General features: G+C 40.3%; 1 long non-coding RNA gene across 1 annotated transcript in view; it reads left to right on the forward strand.

Annotated features, from left to right (window-relative positions):
- The window catches only part of LOC124254723, a 90,806-nt gene that overhangs the window by 37,384 nt on the left and 36,636 nt on the right, over window positions 1-16,786 (forward strand). The gene's annotated exons all lie outside the window — the stretch shown is intronic.

The following is a 16,786-nucleotide window of genomic DNA, read 5'->3' on the forward strand; positions in this document are numbered from 1 at the left end:
TGGCTGTTTCCTAATACACTGAAATTCTGGACCAAACAAACTGAAAAACCTTTGTATCGCCCCTCTGTGTATTTGAAGGGAATATGAACAGTGAGCGGTATACAGATATTCTGGAGGGACATTTACTTCCATTTGCTCATGTGTTCTATGGAAATGTTTGGATTTTCCAGCAGGACAACGACCCAAAACATCGTTCAAAGCGTTCACAGGCCTGGTTTCGGACCCAAAATATGACATTATTAAATTGGCCAAGCTATAGCCCTGACCTAAATCCAATAGAAAATGTTTGGGGACTTATGAAGGAAAGTGTCAATAAGAAAAATCTGACAAATATTGCTGAAATGAAAGAAGAGGTGGTCCGATATTGATCAGTAGTATGCCCCACCGCATAGAAGCCTGCATTGCTGCCCATGGTGACTTGACAAAATACTAACTGTTCACCTGTCTTTGAATCTGGAGTTATGTTCTGCTAATATTCACATTTTATACGTGAGTAATGAGTGAATTTTTTTTTACAAATTACAATCTTTAAATTCTCAATAATTTCTGGTTGTACTGTACATATTTAATGTGACGTTAAACCCTAAATCACCCGACATCATGTTATCATGGTACTATTTATTTGTAAGGTTCAAATACACCTTCAACTTTTACCATTATTTAACCAACCGAGACACTGCCTGATGCCTGTTAATTAGCACGGAGAAGTATTCGACCCCAGCCCACCACCAGTTACAACACAGAAGAAGTAGATTTGAACTACTCAACGTGAGCAGTAAAGAACCTGTACCCACTGTGCCACCTGTATATGCCACTTGTTATCCTGGAATGATGAAAGGAAAAGGACAGTTCTGGAACAGGAGCCGAAGGAGCCCCTCTTTTAATTGGTCAATGAGAGTCACGTGAGAAGACCCGAGCTATAAATAGATCAGCCTCTCGCTGTGTGACAATGAAGTCAACGCTTCAATTCAAATTGACTGGAACAAGAGCTAAGGGACCCTCTTTGAATTGGTTAATGACAGTCAAGCGACTACAATAGGTGTGTAATATTGCATGGTGTAGAGCAATAATAGGGGAATCCTGGGTTATTTACAGGTAGTCTGGTTGACGAGTGTCACGTGACCTAGTTTAGTGGGAGCGTTATACAACGGGTCGGAGACATATGGAGAGGATACGTTAACATTCCCATCGTGTGTATGAAAAGTAGGTCATGCTACGGCGATCGTTTCTGTGACAGGTTTGAGCATGTGTTTATATATAGAGATATATATTATATGTAACTCGATAAACAACAATCTTATAGTATTCAGATCAGAAAGAATTGCTGTGTAATGGTAATTGTCTGATCTGATCAAGTCTTTAAACAGAACAAAAACACTGTGAAGTTTATCTTCCCATCATTTCTTTACCAACCATGTCCGCTGAAGGATGGAAAGAGTATTTGTCCAGCATTTACTTTAATCCCAAACACCCAGCCTCCTTCTCGGGTCCGACAAAACTGCATCAGATGGTGAAAAAGGAATGCAAGTTTGATATCAGTTTACATCACATCAAAAAGTGGCTCGCGTCTCAAGATGCCTATTCACTTCAACGACCACTAAGGTACAAGTTTAAGCGGAACAGAGTGGTGGCTTCAGGCCTCAATGCTCGATTGGATATAGACTTGGCTGATGTATCTAATATAACCTCGGACAATGACGGGGTGAAATACCTACTGGTTGCTATTAATATATTCACACGATTTCTGTGGGTGGAGCCCCTTAAGAATAAAACTCCAGACGCCATCATTAAGGCCATGAAGAAGATATTTTCTCGTGCAACTCTACCACACATTATCATATCTGGCATAGGTCGTGAATTTGATAACAAGAAAGTGAGATCATATTTAGCCAGCAAGGGTATTACCTACTATGTCACACAGAATGATACCAAGGCTTCTTATGCAGAGAGAGTAATACGAACACTCAAGACGACTATGTACAGATACTTTACTTTCAAACAAACGTATCGTTATCTGGACATTTTACAAGATCTTGTGGGAGACTATAACCAAAGACCTCATAGATCACTCAATGAACGTTCACCCACTGATATTGATGCAAACAATGAATCTCTTGTTTGGAGAGAACAGTACATTGACCCATTGATAAAACGAGTCAAACCCAAAGCAGAGAAGTGGCATGTAACCCGAAGGAAAGCCTTTAAATTTAAAGTAGGAGTCCAAGTAAGGCTGTCACATTTAAAACATGTTTTTCAACGGGACTATCAGGAGAAATGGACAGTATTAGCAGATGATACTACAGAGATGGGTTACCAGTCTACGAAGTCAAAGATATGGCTGAAGATCCAATCACTGGTACTTTTTATACGAATGAACTTCAGAGAGTCGATAAGTCTGCAGACACCACGTGGCATGTGGAGAAAGTCTTGAAGACCAGAAAGAAGAAGGGACGGAGGGAAGTCTTTGTCAAATGGATGGGCTATCCTAGGAAATTTAACAGCTGGATTCCTGAGACTGATCTACAGAAGGTAAAAAAATGCAAAAACAGAAGTGTGTACTCTCATTTGCTGTCTGTCAACCATGGAGTCAACATCATGTCCTGAGTGTGGGAATGTATTTTCAAGAAAAGATGTGATGTTACGTCACAGGAGAAACAAACATCCCCTCACAAAGTCAGTGAAGTATATCCACAACCGTCTCAAATCACTTCACCGCCGTTACTGCCTCCACAATTTACTCCTCCTCCTCCTCCGCCGCCGCCGCTGCAGTCGCAGTCACACTTTATTCCTGAACCATTCAAGTATACCATCCCTTCCAATGCTGTTACAGTCGGCCCGAGTGGCTCTGGGAAAACTTTGTTTATACATAACATTGTGCTGAAAGGACTCATCAAGCCAACACCTAATCACATCGTATGGTGCTATACTGAATGGCAGCCCATTTACAACACTATTGCCAAAACTATTCCTCATATTCAGTTTGTCAAGGGGCTTCCATATAATCTACAGGATGAACAGTACTTCGATGCCATGAACAACAACATGATTGTGTTAGATGATTTGATGTCTGAGGTCAAAGATGATAAACATGTCAGTCAGCTATTCACACGTAGCTCCCATCACAAGAATGTCATTATTTTTTTGCTGTTACAAAACCTGTTTCCAAGAGGCAGGGATTCACGTGTCATCGCACTGAATTCCCACTATGTGACTTTATTCTTCTTCCCTGTGGATAGACATCAACTCCAATTGTTTGCCAGACGTATCTACCCCAACAATGCTGATAGGTTTATGTCAGTGTATGAGACAGCTGTCCAAAAAACATACGGTAATCTGACTATTGACCTACGACCCACCAGCCTTGAATCAGAAAGATTACAACCTAATGTACTTACCAAAGCGAAAACGCCCTCAGTCCCAGAGATAACAGAAGGACAAATATCAAATCGCCCACCAGAACCAAGACAAATCGAGACTGAGAGCAGGTCTATAAAAGTGATGCAACTTGAGCCATTGTATCATTTGACTCCAGACACCCAAAGGGTTAACATCTCTGAAGAAGCTGTGAACACAGTGTACCCAGAAGACGAAAGCATGCCTAGTTGCGATGAGTGTGGGATTTTATTTGAAAACAACCATGACCTTCAACGGCATGTGAGAACTTTGTGTCCTGAGAATGGTGGAGAGCCTCTGAGGAAGCGACCTAAACATGACTGGCCTATTCTCAATCAAGAGAACAGTGAGGTCTTTTCTCCTGCGGTAACATCTGAGGTCAGTGAGGTAGACAAGGAATGGGAGATTAAGGGTTTAGAAAAGGCGTGGAAGCACACACTACAAATGTGTAAACAAGACATTGCGAAGAAAAAGGAGACGTTTGAGGAAGAAGGGCGAAGTGAGCGGTGGGTTGAAAAACAAATACGAAAATGTTGGGAGACTACCTACTTGCTTCGACTAAGTCAAGCTATCTGATTTGTCAGCTACTTTGCAAAGGGTCCACTTTTCAAGCCGATATTGGAAAAAGTGAGATATCTGGAACCTGAGATTGATACCCGTGAGCTAGATGGAAAAATACTAAAGTGGATGAAACCCACTGTGAAGGACATTCTCTCCCATGTGGATCTATCAGAAGCTGAAGATTTGAACCTTGATCGTGATGCAGACAGTGATCAGGAGACAGACACTGAATAAATCCTTTCCTTGATGAAGATAATGTAATGCTTATACTTATATTGTAAGATACAGTCGGGATACCCTCCAATCCTTTGACCAGTATCATGTTATAAACATGGAGGAAAATAGATATTGAATCAACTTTTTTGTGTGTTTTGCTTCATATTGTTATGAAGTACAGGAGCAACCTCATTTTACACAGATACACAACAAATGCACTGGGGTTGATGTTCAAGTTTTATTTCAAAAACCAATTTTATGTTGAAATGCATACAATAATTAGTGCTACATAAGTATAGTGCATATTCATCTCAGCACAAATATTCTGGAATTCGTTAAATAATACATATTCAAGAAAATCAGCGTATTCAAACACAAGAGGCTCAGGTTTAAGAGACGTCCTCTCTTTACATTGTTTTTGTATGAGGTGTTACATTTATATCATCCGCTAAACGTTCAGTTGTGCCTATAATACACAGATATGTGAGAGTTTATTAGGAACTATTCACAATAAATATGTACATGAAGTTTGAAGCTGCTCATAACAAATAGTATATACAAAGAAAACAGTATGAGTGAGTGAGTGAGTGAGTTTAGTTTTACGCCGCACTCAGCAATATTCCAGCTATATGGCGGCGGTCTGTAAATAATCGAGTCTGGACCAGACAATCCAGTGATCAACAGCATGAGCATCGATCTGCGCAATTGGGAACCGATGACATGTGTCAACCAAGTCAGCGAAACTGACCACCCGATCCCGTTAGTCGCCTCTTACGACAAGATAGTCGCCTTTTTATGGCAAGCACATGGGTTGCTGAAGACCTATTCTACCCCGGATCTTCACGGGTGAAAACAGTATGAAATGGTTCCACATCAATAACTGAACGTCTTCTGTGTTTTGTAGTGACCATGAGCTAAAGAATGAACCCCATCATCTAGGACAAAGCGTTTGTCATCGAATGGGCTCAAACTGACTTTATTAATGGTCACTTTATTAATTTGGCTTTGAATCTGAGTCATGTTGTGCCTCATTTGACAATGCTCAGTCAAGCATTGCTTGTACATGTCATGCCTCAACTGTTTCTTAATGGCTGCGTTAGCGACCCCCTTTGCTGTTTTCTTTTCCTTTCCCTTATACATTAGGGAATACATTTTTGGACGCAGGCCAACAAACTCCTCAATGGATACACCACCTACTTCATCTTTGAATTTCCCCAAAACTTTGGAATTTGCTTTAGAGTAGAGAGGATGAACAGGGTCATAGTTGCTGGTGTCAAATACGTCGGCATGATTTGCCATGTCAGCGTAAATGTCAGCTGTTTCGATTTCATAACACAGAGAATCCGTGTCTGTGAAGCACAGTTGAGCCTTTTCACCATACTTTTGCTTGATAAAATTATAATGAAAATCATACATCACTATCTTTGACATCTCCAAAATAGAAAACCCTGCAAACAGAGGTTGGTTTAAGAACAAGCTTGGTTTCTTTAGATGGACGGCTGCTAGATCATCATTGAAAATTTTGAAGGCTTCGAATGTTGGTTTTGCACAAAGTTTTCTGAATCGTTGAGCACCAGTTCAACATTGACATGTTTTCTCACGTTCATCATCGATCTTCCAAAACAAGAGTTGTTCATTAACTTGAAAAAGGCTTTTTCTGTTTCATTTTTAGCATCCTTGCGTTTTTAGTGTTGAAGTCTGTGTAAGGCTTCAGCCTAGGAGATTGTATAAACATAATGACTCTCCGGATTTTGACTAACTTCATACCCTGACTTAAATAAAACTGTAGATTTCTGTAGTGTAGCACATACTTTGTCTTATCATTTAAGTTTGGAACTAATTTTCTTACTGGTTGGCCTTTGATACAAAGCTTATTTCTCAACTCCTTTGAATGGGGAGAGAGCATGTCATTGCTGATCAACATAGATTCAGGGGCTAATGGATAGTCACTGTGGCTGTCATGTAATTCCCTGGGATAGTCGAGATCAACTTCCAGAATATACCCAGTTTTGGAATCAGCTGGGATGCTTCGTACATTTACTAACTTCTCTATGTCCTGTGAATTCATCCACTCAAAGTCTCGTTCAGGGAGTGCTTGGGACATAGCATGGCCGACAGATTATTAGCGTCCCAGTACAAGATATAGGACGTTGGGTGTCAGGCTGGAAGGTCTGCAGGTCAGGGTGATTCTCCTTAGCATACCTTTTGGAAATCATGGAAATACCCCCTCTCAGACCTGCCTCAATCGTGACATGCATATCTAAATCAGTGAGCAATTCTAGATGTACACTCCCCATTTTCAGCATGGCATCCCACCCAAGGCCTGGCAATGTATAATAATGAGCGGGGTCTAACTGATAGTTTTCTAAGAAGGTTTGTCTAAAATTTTGAAAGACATCAGCTAGCAACAATACATCTGTTTTCATGTACAAGTCATGGTACTCACCCATTGACTTTAAATTGAAGATTTTCCAAAGTTTTGAGCATATGAATAGTCATCCTCTGATATAGAACTATCTGTCAGTTTGTTATAAAAGTCTTCATTTGAAGGAAGGTGAGGCATATCAAATTTTGATTCATCGTCCATGAAATCATAAGGATATATTCCCTTTCGCAGGAGTAATCTGTTCTGTTGGTTATTAGGAAAACTCCCGCTTCAGTTGTTTGAACTTGGAAGTACCCTCAGCTCGGAGGTTTTCAACTAATGTATCAAGCGATGCATTTAAAAACTGAAGAGAATCAATGAATCGTAATTTCCCTACCGAGAAGGAAATATACTTCTCCATGTTATTTGTCAGACATTGAAGTTTTTGTTTCAGTGTTTTGTCTAAATATTTCAGAAATATTTTCAAATTATGAAATACTACAGTAATGAAAAAATCATCATATTCATTTTGTTTCCCCTTCTTTTTTGTAAACTGATATTGCAGATTGCAGTTTTGATAAGCAGCTCCACGATAATTATATCCCGGAGCCAAATGATCATGGTCGCGTACTTTCCATGCTTGCTCAGTGAAGGGTTTAGAACATATATGACATATGTTTGCCTATTGAAATGCTTTCTCATCAGCTTCACTTAACTGCATTGGTTCCACTACTTTCAATTTATCCCCAATTTCTTTTCCTTCTTTAAGCAAACAGTCAATGAAATGTGAAATGACATTAGGGCCTCTATAAACAACAGCAGGTTTACTATACGGAGTATGAGAACTGACAACTTTGTAACAAAACCCAGAGGGCACATGTTTTTGATAGCATGAAGTGTAGCATGTGCCAGGGTTTGGACTACAACCACTCACTTTACGTGTAATGGACTCAAAATCAGCATATATGATGTAAGGTACTTCAAGCTGTTTCTGAATGCTCTTGAAGTTTACCCATGTTTCTTCCTCTTTCTCTGGCAGCCTTATCCTTTGCATCGAATAATTTGAACAGTAAGGTAGGTGGTCATCTAACAAATCCTTTCTGCTTAAGCCATGAAGACATCGTCTACAATAAAATCTTGCCCCATCATGTTTGGTTCGATCCCCCATTAATCTGGTGAGATTTCTAATCAAACAAAAATGTCTCTTGTCATTTTGACCTATGAGCAGTAAATCAACATTGATGGGAGATTTAACTGTGCTAACACGTAAAGGGAATACGCCCTCACCTCCTTCATACCCAAAAACATTAACGCAAATTTGATTTAACTTTTCAAACCTTGATATTTGCGACAAAGAAATTGGCATATCTAATTCACTAAGGTCCAACTCAGATTCATGTGGAATATAGTGACTAACCCTATGAGGATTGTGTCTGACCGGGTGTAGAGCTGCCAACACAGACCACACAAAACACTTACTATCCTCATTATGAATGTTTAGGATAGCTTTTTTATCAGCAAGGTATTTGGGGAGATGAATGTAGCTACTTGCTGATAACGGTGTATACTCAGCTGTATTGACTTCCAATTGTACAATTTCATCTAGAATCCACCCACTACCCTCAGCTTGAAACTCTTGCATGGAGGTATACAACTTCTGGTAGGCTTAAGCTATTTGTTCAGCTAACTGAGATTAGATAGTGGTGACATGATTTGTGCTCCTTAACACAGGTTCAGCCAAAATGCTTTCATTGCTTTCATCATATTTTATAAATTTAAGTCTTAAAGTTAGGAACCATTTCATACCCTTTTTCTCCTTTAAGAAATCATGTAACAGTGACTCAATATTTGTCTGTTCATCTGCAAAAAACTGCAATATATCAACATTGTTCGATACAGTTGGCGTCAGTGTTGTTGTTGTCACAGCACCCTCCAGCGCCCTAACTTGCCCTGCCCCGACCTGGTTTCGTCTCGCCTCGCCTCATACCTCTCTCTCCGTCTTACACAGCTGTCACACTGTTCTACACGTCGGCTGAAGAAACGTTCGGGGAGAGGCCGGTGACACTGTTTACACTCTCGACCTTTGTATGAACATTCCTGACAGAAGCGCTTTCCAGGTAGTAAACACTTATGATGCCCACTAAAGCTGCAGGTCTCATATCGCGCAACGGCCACGTTATTCACCGAGTTTAGTGGTTGACGGCAGACACGCTTAACCCGAGGAAGACCTACTTCAGTCTCAGCCGACTGCTTCCCTCTCGGTCTACAAGCGTGCGCTTTGTAGTTATCCATGCGAGAAAACGAGTGTCCACACTGCGCACATGATATTTTCTCATTTCCATGTACGGTTCGTGTATGTCGAAGAAGATTCCTTTTGCTTGTAAAAGATTTGTTACAGTTGTCACATGTATGAGTCAGTGATGTGGATGTATTCTTACAGTTGTTGGATAACCTGTTTGCTAATAGATTGATACATTTTAAGTTCACAGCCGGGTCATTTGAACAGCTATTGGCCGTTGCCCATGTCTCAAGTTCACGCAGGGACTGTACAGAGTCTAGAAAACGTTGCCTCCTCTCCATTCTGAATAGCAAAAAAACAAAACCGAATAGTGTAGATGTTAAAATCAAATAAACTTAAATATGTTGATAGTTTAATTAGATAAAACAAACTTACAACACTATCCATATTAGTTATAATCGGGATTGGATATAATAGTTGACATTTCAAAATGTGAAGAAAAATTCAAAAAATATGTAACTTCTAATATTTATATTTTCCAGCTAACTATATATTGAACAATATACCTTTAAGACTGTCTTGTGAACAGCGTCGTTAGATTGAGTGTAGACACGAGAGGACCGTCCGTCTAGACTCGCTCACAAGAGTGTAATGATTTGAGTATGGGGGGGGGGGGAAATAACCTTATATAAAGACAAAAAAAACATGCGGCTATATCCGATCACGGCTAGCCAGTTCTGGTTACAAAACGTATACTATGTATTGGCTTATATGACAAGGGCGAGTTACACAGCGAGACGCTGACCTATTGATAGCTCGGGTCTTTCCCTGCCTAAATATAGATTCGGTATTGCTCCACAACATGCAATATAAGACGCCTATTGTGGCAACGTGACTCTCATTGACCAATTAAAAGAGGGGCTCCTTCGGCTCCTGTTCCAGAAATGTCCTTTTCCTTTCATCACTGGAACATCGGCCCAAGGTTGAAGGAGCCCCGCAAAGGGTACATTGTCAGGTGACATCTGCGCTGTTGGTGTAATATTGAATACGTTTTCACAATTACTGTTTATTATAACTGAATTAATAATATTACTGATATTCATATCTTCATTTTTTGGGAGTGTAATCAATGTGCATTTTGATCTACATACTCAGTAAATGTATTAACCCACAGAAATTCCAGGTTAGAATATATAAATTATCGATCACTTGGTTGTGAATAAGTATAAAACAAGCAAACATAATGCACAGCTATATATGTGCCCTTGATGCAGGAAGTAACAGAAACATTACTTTGCGCATGCGTACAGTGACGTGTGTCTATTTATATTATGACTGTATCTGCTGAGCATATTCATCCAGGTAGGTGTAAACTGTGGGTTTGCTTCGATGTTGCCTTCCTTTTGGTTCATTTACCACACCATTGCTCTATGGTAGATTAAATACCATATAAATACACATGCCTGTTCGGTTTCGATTTCGAGTCATTTGTGATGTCCCCCGTGAGTGTATTGAAATACTGCTGAAAGCTCCATCACTTGCACATGCGCACATATAAATGTAGCTCTTTTAGGGTGACTCAGTCGCCTAAGGCACCGGAAGTTGAGACATGTGCCTTCAATGGGGGCAGGATTGTGTGACTGGAGTCCAAAATATGCGCAGATAATAATTGTGACGCGTGGCAGGTTAAAATCCAAGATCTGCATCACTTTGGACAAACTCCCACAGCAAGCTGACACGTTGTGTGCTGCAGCAAAGGTGGACATAATACGTTCTACACTCACTCACATACTACGTCAACACCAGAGACGAACATCTCTATTCTTTCGAATCAGGTTCGTTTGAGTGTAAAATGCAAAACAGTGTTGTGACCATACCACTGGATAATGGGAGAAACAGTGACAACACCGGGTGTCACTGAATCCCGATTCACTCCCGAAAACAACCTATTCCCTATATAAGAGATGTAACAGTTTCTTTAAAATATGTTAAAAAAATAAGAATGTTTATTTACAAAGCGCCTGTTTCTAGGCACTTGTGCATGCTCAAAGCGCTAGCGAATTATTACCCCGGATAACCCACGCTGCCTGTCAGGCACTAGAAGGTTAACAATCATATCACCTATCCCACCGGGTACCTATTCACTGCTGGGTGAACAGAGGCAATACACCATGGATGCATTGATAACTGTTGACTTTTCTCCTATTTAGACATTGCTGTCTGCGTATTGTTGTCACGTAAATGTGTACGTGTGTGTCTGGCTATTTGTATCTGTTTTGTGTTCCACTGAATACTGCTGGCCTACATCCATGTGGCATTCATAGATTGCTTTTACACATACACTGTGAAGGCTATTCGTGATGTATGTGTACATAAGTCTCGTACTTATTCCGTACATATAATATAGATAAATAACACTTTCCACTCCAGGTAACCAGCATTCAGTTGGATGTGAGCTTGACTGTATCTGAATTCTGTAATGAATTCCCGGTATGTCAGAATGACATTTACTTCCCGTGTAATGTAATCACTTTTCCTTGCTCTATATATGTAACAGATGTCGACGCCCACTGTAATCAGTCTAACTGCTGATTAGAAATTGTTTCCTGTGATTCCATAGAAACCCTGTTTGGACTATTTTCCTTAATGCCTGCCCGTTAATGGTAAATGTTATGCTAATCTGCTCAGGTAACTGTGTGAGAATATGAAGGGTAAAGGTCTTTCAACATTCAATCACTGTTATTCTTCCAAGATAATGCCCTTGTGCAGTGCTTGATTTTGGCTTTGAATTGTCTGAACATCTTATTAGATTTGACTCCGTCAGGATTCAATCTCTTCCCAAACTTGAGAAATGAAATGGGTGCCTAGCATTACATAAGTGGCCATGACATCATTCTTGCTGTTCAAGTGTGATACCACACCAGTTGACGGTTGAGCCTAACTTTGAATATGTACATTAGGGCTAATTAACCCATGAAGTTTGGGAGATTTTTGTCATATCTTTCTATTCGCTCGTGGCAACATTCCATCACATATGTTTAGATTCTATCGCATATGTATAGCTGACAGAAACCGTTATAAAACGGTAATATCGTTAAGCGTGACAGCACTCCTGGTTATGATCACGTTCAGGATCCAAGATTTCGCTTTCAAATATTTTACCCTCACCTCTGGTCAACGACTTGCTCGTCTTCAAACAGCGCCCGTTGTTATTGTTCATTTCCCCCAATGCCAGTATTTTATTACAGATAACTTAAAAAGTAGATGTATGCAATAATCAGTTTCTTGTTGTATTTGACAAAATATGCAACACCAATATGCCTTCGAAAAGAATATTCTTCCCATATGTTTTGTTTCTTAAAACAGGTCAGTTATGGTAAATATGGATCTACGTGTTCCCAGCGTGATTTACCAATACAGCCTTGTACAATGTAGTCATGTATACCACCTTGTATAATGCTTATAGTTAGGCAAATCATAAAGTTACAGAAAACCCTGCACATGTTGCCAGTGTCGAATCACTTTTCACTACTTATGTTCTTTGGGGCCATGCGCCGATGCCATTTCACTATATACTCGGCTTCATTCAGTATATACTCGTCGTCTACTGGTAAAACTTAAAATCTTCGTTTTTGTTTAAAATATATGCAACTGAATGTTTTACAAACTTTCTCAACAGTATGGAAAAACACATCGGGCCGTTGAAATGTCATTATTACGTTTTTTAACGTCCGATACATTCTGTTACAAATGGCATATATTTTATTCAAATTGTCAATATGGAAATCCACCTGCCACTTAATGTCAATGATGTTCACGTGCAAGTCACTCTATCCATGGAACGTGGAGGGCAATACACATGCATTGATGCATTTCACTGTCGTTGACCGTTCAGGTACCTGTTTGAAATCGCAGCTTAAAGTCAGACATTGCTGAAAGGAGTCAAGCTATAGACCTTTTGGAATCTGGTCAAACTCAGCGGCAGGTTGCTGTCCGCTTGAGGTGAGTCAGAAAGCCATTGGTAGACTGTGGCAGATATTTCAAGCCAATGGGTCCGTGGAATATGCACGTTGACCATGTCGCCCCAGAGTCACAGTAGTCCGAGATGATAGGCACACGATTAACACTGCGCTTCGTAACAGATTCCTTAACGCAGCAGATCTTCTGACAGAACACTTCAATGTTAAAAATGTAAGGATATCCAGGAGCACCGTTCGTCGACGTTTAATGGCAGCCGGACTCCGCTGCAGGCGACCTGCAGTTAGTCCACCACTAACACCACGTCACGGGCAGGCGCGCTTTAGATGGAGTAGACATCATGGCCGCTGGAATCAACGTCAATGGTCTTGTGTGCTCTTCAATGATGAAAGCAGATTCAATTTGTCCTTCCATGATGGTCGGCAGAGGATTTATCGTCGCCAATGGAGAGCGAATCACAGATGCAACTGTGGCCACGCTTAACGATTTGGCGGGGGATCGGCCCGGGCTTTGGCAGGGATAATTCCTTCTGGATGTACTCAACTTTACGTGGTCGTTGGTAATCTTACCGGACAACGTTATCGGGACGAGATTCTGGCTCCTATAGCAGTACCATTCCTGCAAGTCATGGTACCCTCTTTACTGCAAGAAGACAAGGATTGGCCTCATAGCCCCAGGTTTGTCACGGAATTCCCTAGGCAGCAGGGTGTAGAGCAGATGGAGTGGCCAGCATACTCGCCAGACATCAACCCAACTGAGCATGCCTGGGATGAACTCGGTCGTGGCAACATTCCATCACATTCCATCGGTCGTGTGTACACGCGTCCCCCAGAGCCAGTGGATCTCCAGGACTCCGCAGAGCTCTAGTATAGGAATGGAATGCAAGTCCGGTAGCTTTCCTTATGAAGTTGAAAAGGAAAATGAGAACAAGGTGCACCTATATCTTGAACGCGCGAGGAGGGTGCACAAGATATTGAATGACTGAGTGCTTCATGTTTGTCATTTTCATTTTGGGGGGTTGGTCTATACAACTGATGTTTGATTGTGCTGTTTGAACTTTTTGTCTGTTTGTCACGATATGTCACATTTGTCAACACATTAAACATTATGATGACACTCTCAATTCTAATACTTCTGAGAAACTTTTCATTAGATGTGCTATATATCATTTGACCCTTATTTATGCCGCCAAGTATACTTCCATGTTTATCCATTTAAAAACGATGCCTGATACACCGCAATGAGTGGATGAGTTTAGTTTTACGCCGCACTCAGCAATGTTCTTGCTATATGGCGGCGGTTGGTAAATACTCGAGTCTGAACCAGACAATCTAGTGATCAACGTTATGAGTATCGATCTACGCAATTGTGATACGATGACATGTGTCAACCAAGTCAGGAAGCCTTCATCGCAATGAAGTACATATATAATAATATAAACGAGATGTGTGGTGGTGCTTTGCACTACAGAACGGTGAATTTGATGGTGTTCAATGAAACTAGTTACAGTATTACAGAGATTCTGTACCTTTCTGTGCTTAGTTGCGTCCCTTGATCGTATTGTAGGATACACTGAGCATGTTTCCGACTGACCGACAGGCGGTGGATGAGAGAGAGAAATTGTTTATTGTATTCTCACCCAACACATTTACAAATAGGGGCGGTGGGGTAGCCTAGCTAGTGGTTAAAGCGTTGGCTCGTCACGCCGAAGACCCGGGTTCGAATCCCCACATGGGTACAATGTGTGAAGCCCATTTCTGGTGTCCCCCGCCGTGATGTTGCTGTAATATTGCTAAAAGCGGCGTAAAACCAAACTCAGTCAGTCAGTCATTTACAAATACATAAACAATGCTGCCTTAGGAAAATGCATTGGCCACCTAAAAAAGGTTATTAGAGAATTTTAAAACATAGTAGGCCATATCAAAATATAATTTTAAAAAAAATAAAATAAAATAAAATTTTAATAAATCGCTGTGGATGTTGTCCTACAGTGTTGCCGGACGTAAGTGAACTAATCTTCACACGATGAACACTGGGTGGTTATCAACACATACCAGAATATCTCTGTCAACGAGATTGGCACAAACATCCGTTGAATGTAGCAAGCATATCTAGGGGTCACTCCAGCTTCCGAATAGATGGGGATGTTGGAGAGTGCAGTATTTGCATCCTTGAAAGTACTTTCAGATAACTAGCCATTCGCTTGTTGGGACTATCTTGCATTCCAATGCAGATATTGTTGCTTAATCTTGAGACAAGAATAGAATGAACTGCACCTCTAAACGGGGAAAGGCATCCAACAATGATTAACGTTTATACAATGCGCCGGCGGCTGCTGTTGTCGGGATCGGGAGCAGCTTCATCATAGCTTTAGAGCTGGCTCACTTACTGATGTGGTGTATGCGTGCCTGGGATGGTACATCAACCGCAGGCATCAGGCTTGGACAGTCACATGCGATGGATACGTCCAGGTTGCCCAAGCTCACAACCACGCTAACATACGAATGAATGAATGAATGAATGAGTCTGACGATAAAACGTAATATTAATCACCGGATTGTCTGGTCTAGACTCAGTGATACACAGAACAGCGTAATGCAGTTGGAATAATTGAGTTGGGCATTACTGGTCACACAAACAGACGTGTGGGTGCGCAGACTGATTTCACAATCGTTACGACTACATATACCATTGGTATAAGACGTCATTAGAGCACATTAGAGTGTTAGAGCACGTAATTAGCCTTTAGCTTTCATTTCTATTGGGTTCGAAGAGTGTACTACCCCGCTCGATACGTGACATTTACCTGTGTAACACCGATAATTACAACCACGCCTTATTGACGTTCCTTTCAGTCATCTACACAACACTTCAGGTAATGAATAAATGACGTCACCATGGTATTTGGACATGTGTTATACTGGCAAGGGCGAGTGACTGGAGTATGGTTTTCCGCCCCGGAAATCAATCTTTATTTCATACTGAAAAGCCACAGGCCTGTAGTACATTGATTAATCATGTGCGGGTAGTAGAGCATTCTTTCGGAGAATAAAAGCTTTATGGATATATATGGACAATCTTTCTATATGTGTTTTACTGGAATTATTCATCAATGATATAAACTTATGCATTTCAGGATGTACTTAATAATATTTCTTTATATATCTATTTCTTAACGGTAAGTATGCTGGGCAAACACATAAAAAGTGAAACTCATCTTCGACCTCGTGTAAGTTGCACATTTGGCAGATTCTACTTTCTTTCTCAATACCTTGGTATCTCCCAGTTTCAACATATAAATCATGCGCGGAGCAGCGGAATCTCGCCAATGAAGATTTATATTTCCTTATGGTCAAGACTGAAAGATAATGTTCTGCATATATGGAATCTTTTATCATTTTGTAGTAAAAACATTTATTAGATAATGAGAGACTAGTTAACCAATTTTGAAGGAATATATCTTTAAGTCTTTGTTTAACTGTACAGACAAAGTGAGAATGAGATTCTACAAATTGTTCATGCCAGGCATTGCCGAAGCCGATAGATGATAATAACTGTTTTATGTCTGTTACCCATTACGTTTCCCATGGCTATCATATAGTATCATCATTTCATAACATTTTCTTGGCAATCTGTGTGAGGGCATTGTTAATAATTTCAACCAATATCTAATAATTTTTACATTTGATTCTATATACAATGGATATCTTCCACATTCTCCGTAGACCATACAAGTTGACGTGGCTGTTTTACGCCCAGAAATTTCTTGCATGCATACAAATTGACTTTTCTATGACATCAAAAGTTTTAAAACCCCATACTTCTGCACCATATAACAAAATTGGGTATATTTTGGCGTCAAATATTTTGAAAAAGACTTGTAAGACAAGTCGCCTAAAATATGTATATATTTTTTTATTATACCTATTAATATTTTCTTTGCTTGTATAGCTGCCTGTGATGTGTGTACTGCCCATGAAAGATGATTGGTAAAATGCACGCCTAAGTATTTATACGAAGTGGTTGTTTCCAGT

This window comes from Haliotis rubra, unplaced genomic scaffold (assembly GCF_003918875.1).
Source record: "Haliotis rubra isolate DU_JTF1 unplaced genomic scaffold, ASM391887v1 Scf58, whole genome shotgun sequence".
NCBI lineage: Eukaryota > Metazoa > Mollusca > Gastropoda > Lepetellida > Haliotidae > Haliotis > Haliotis rubra.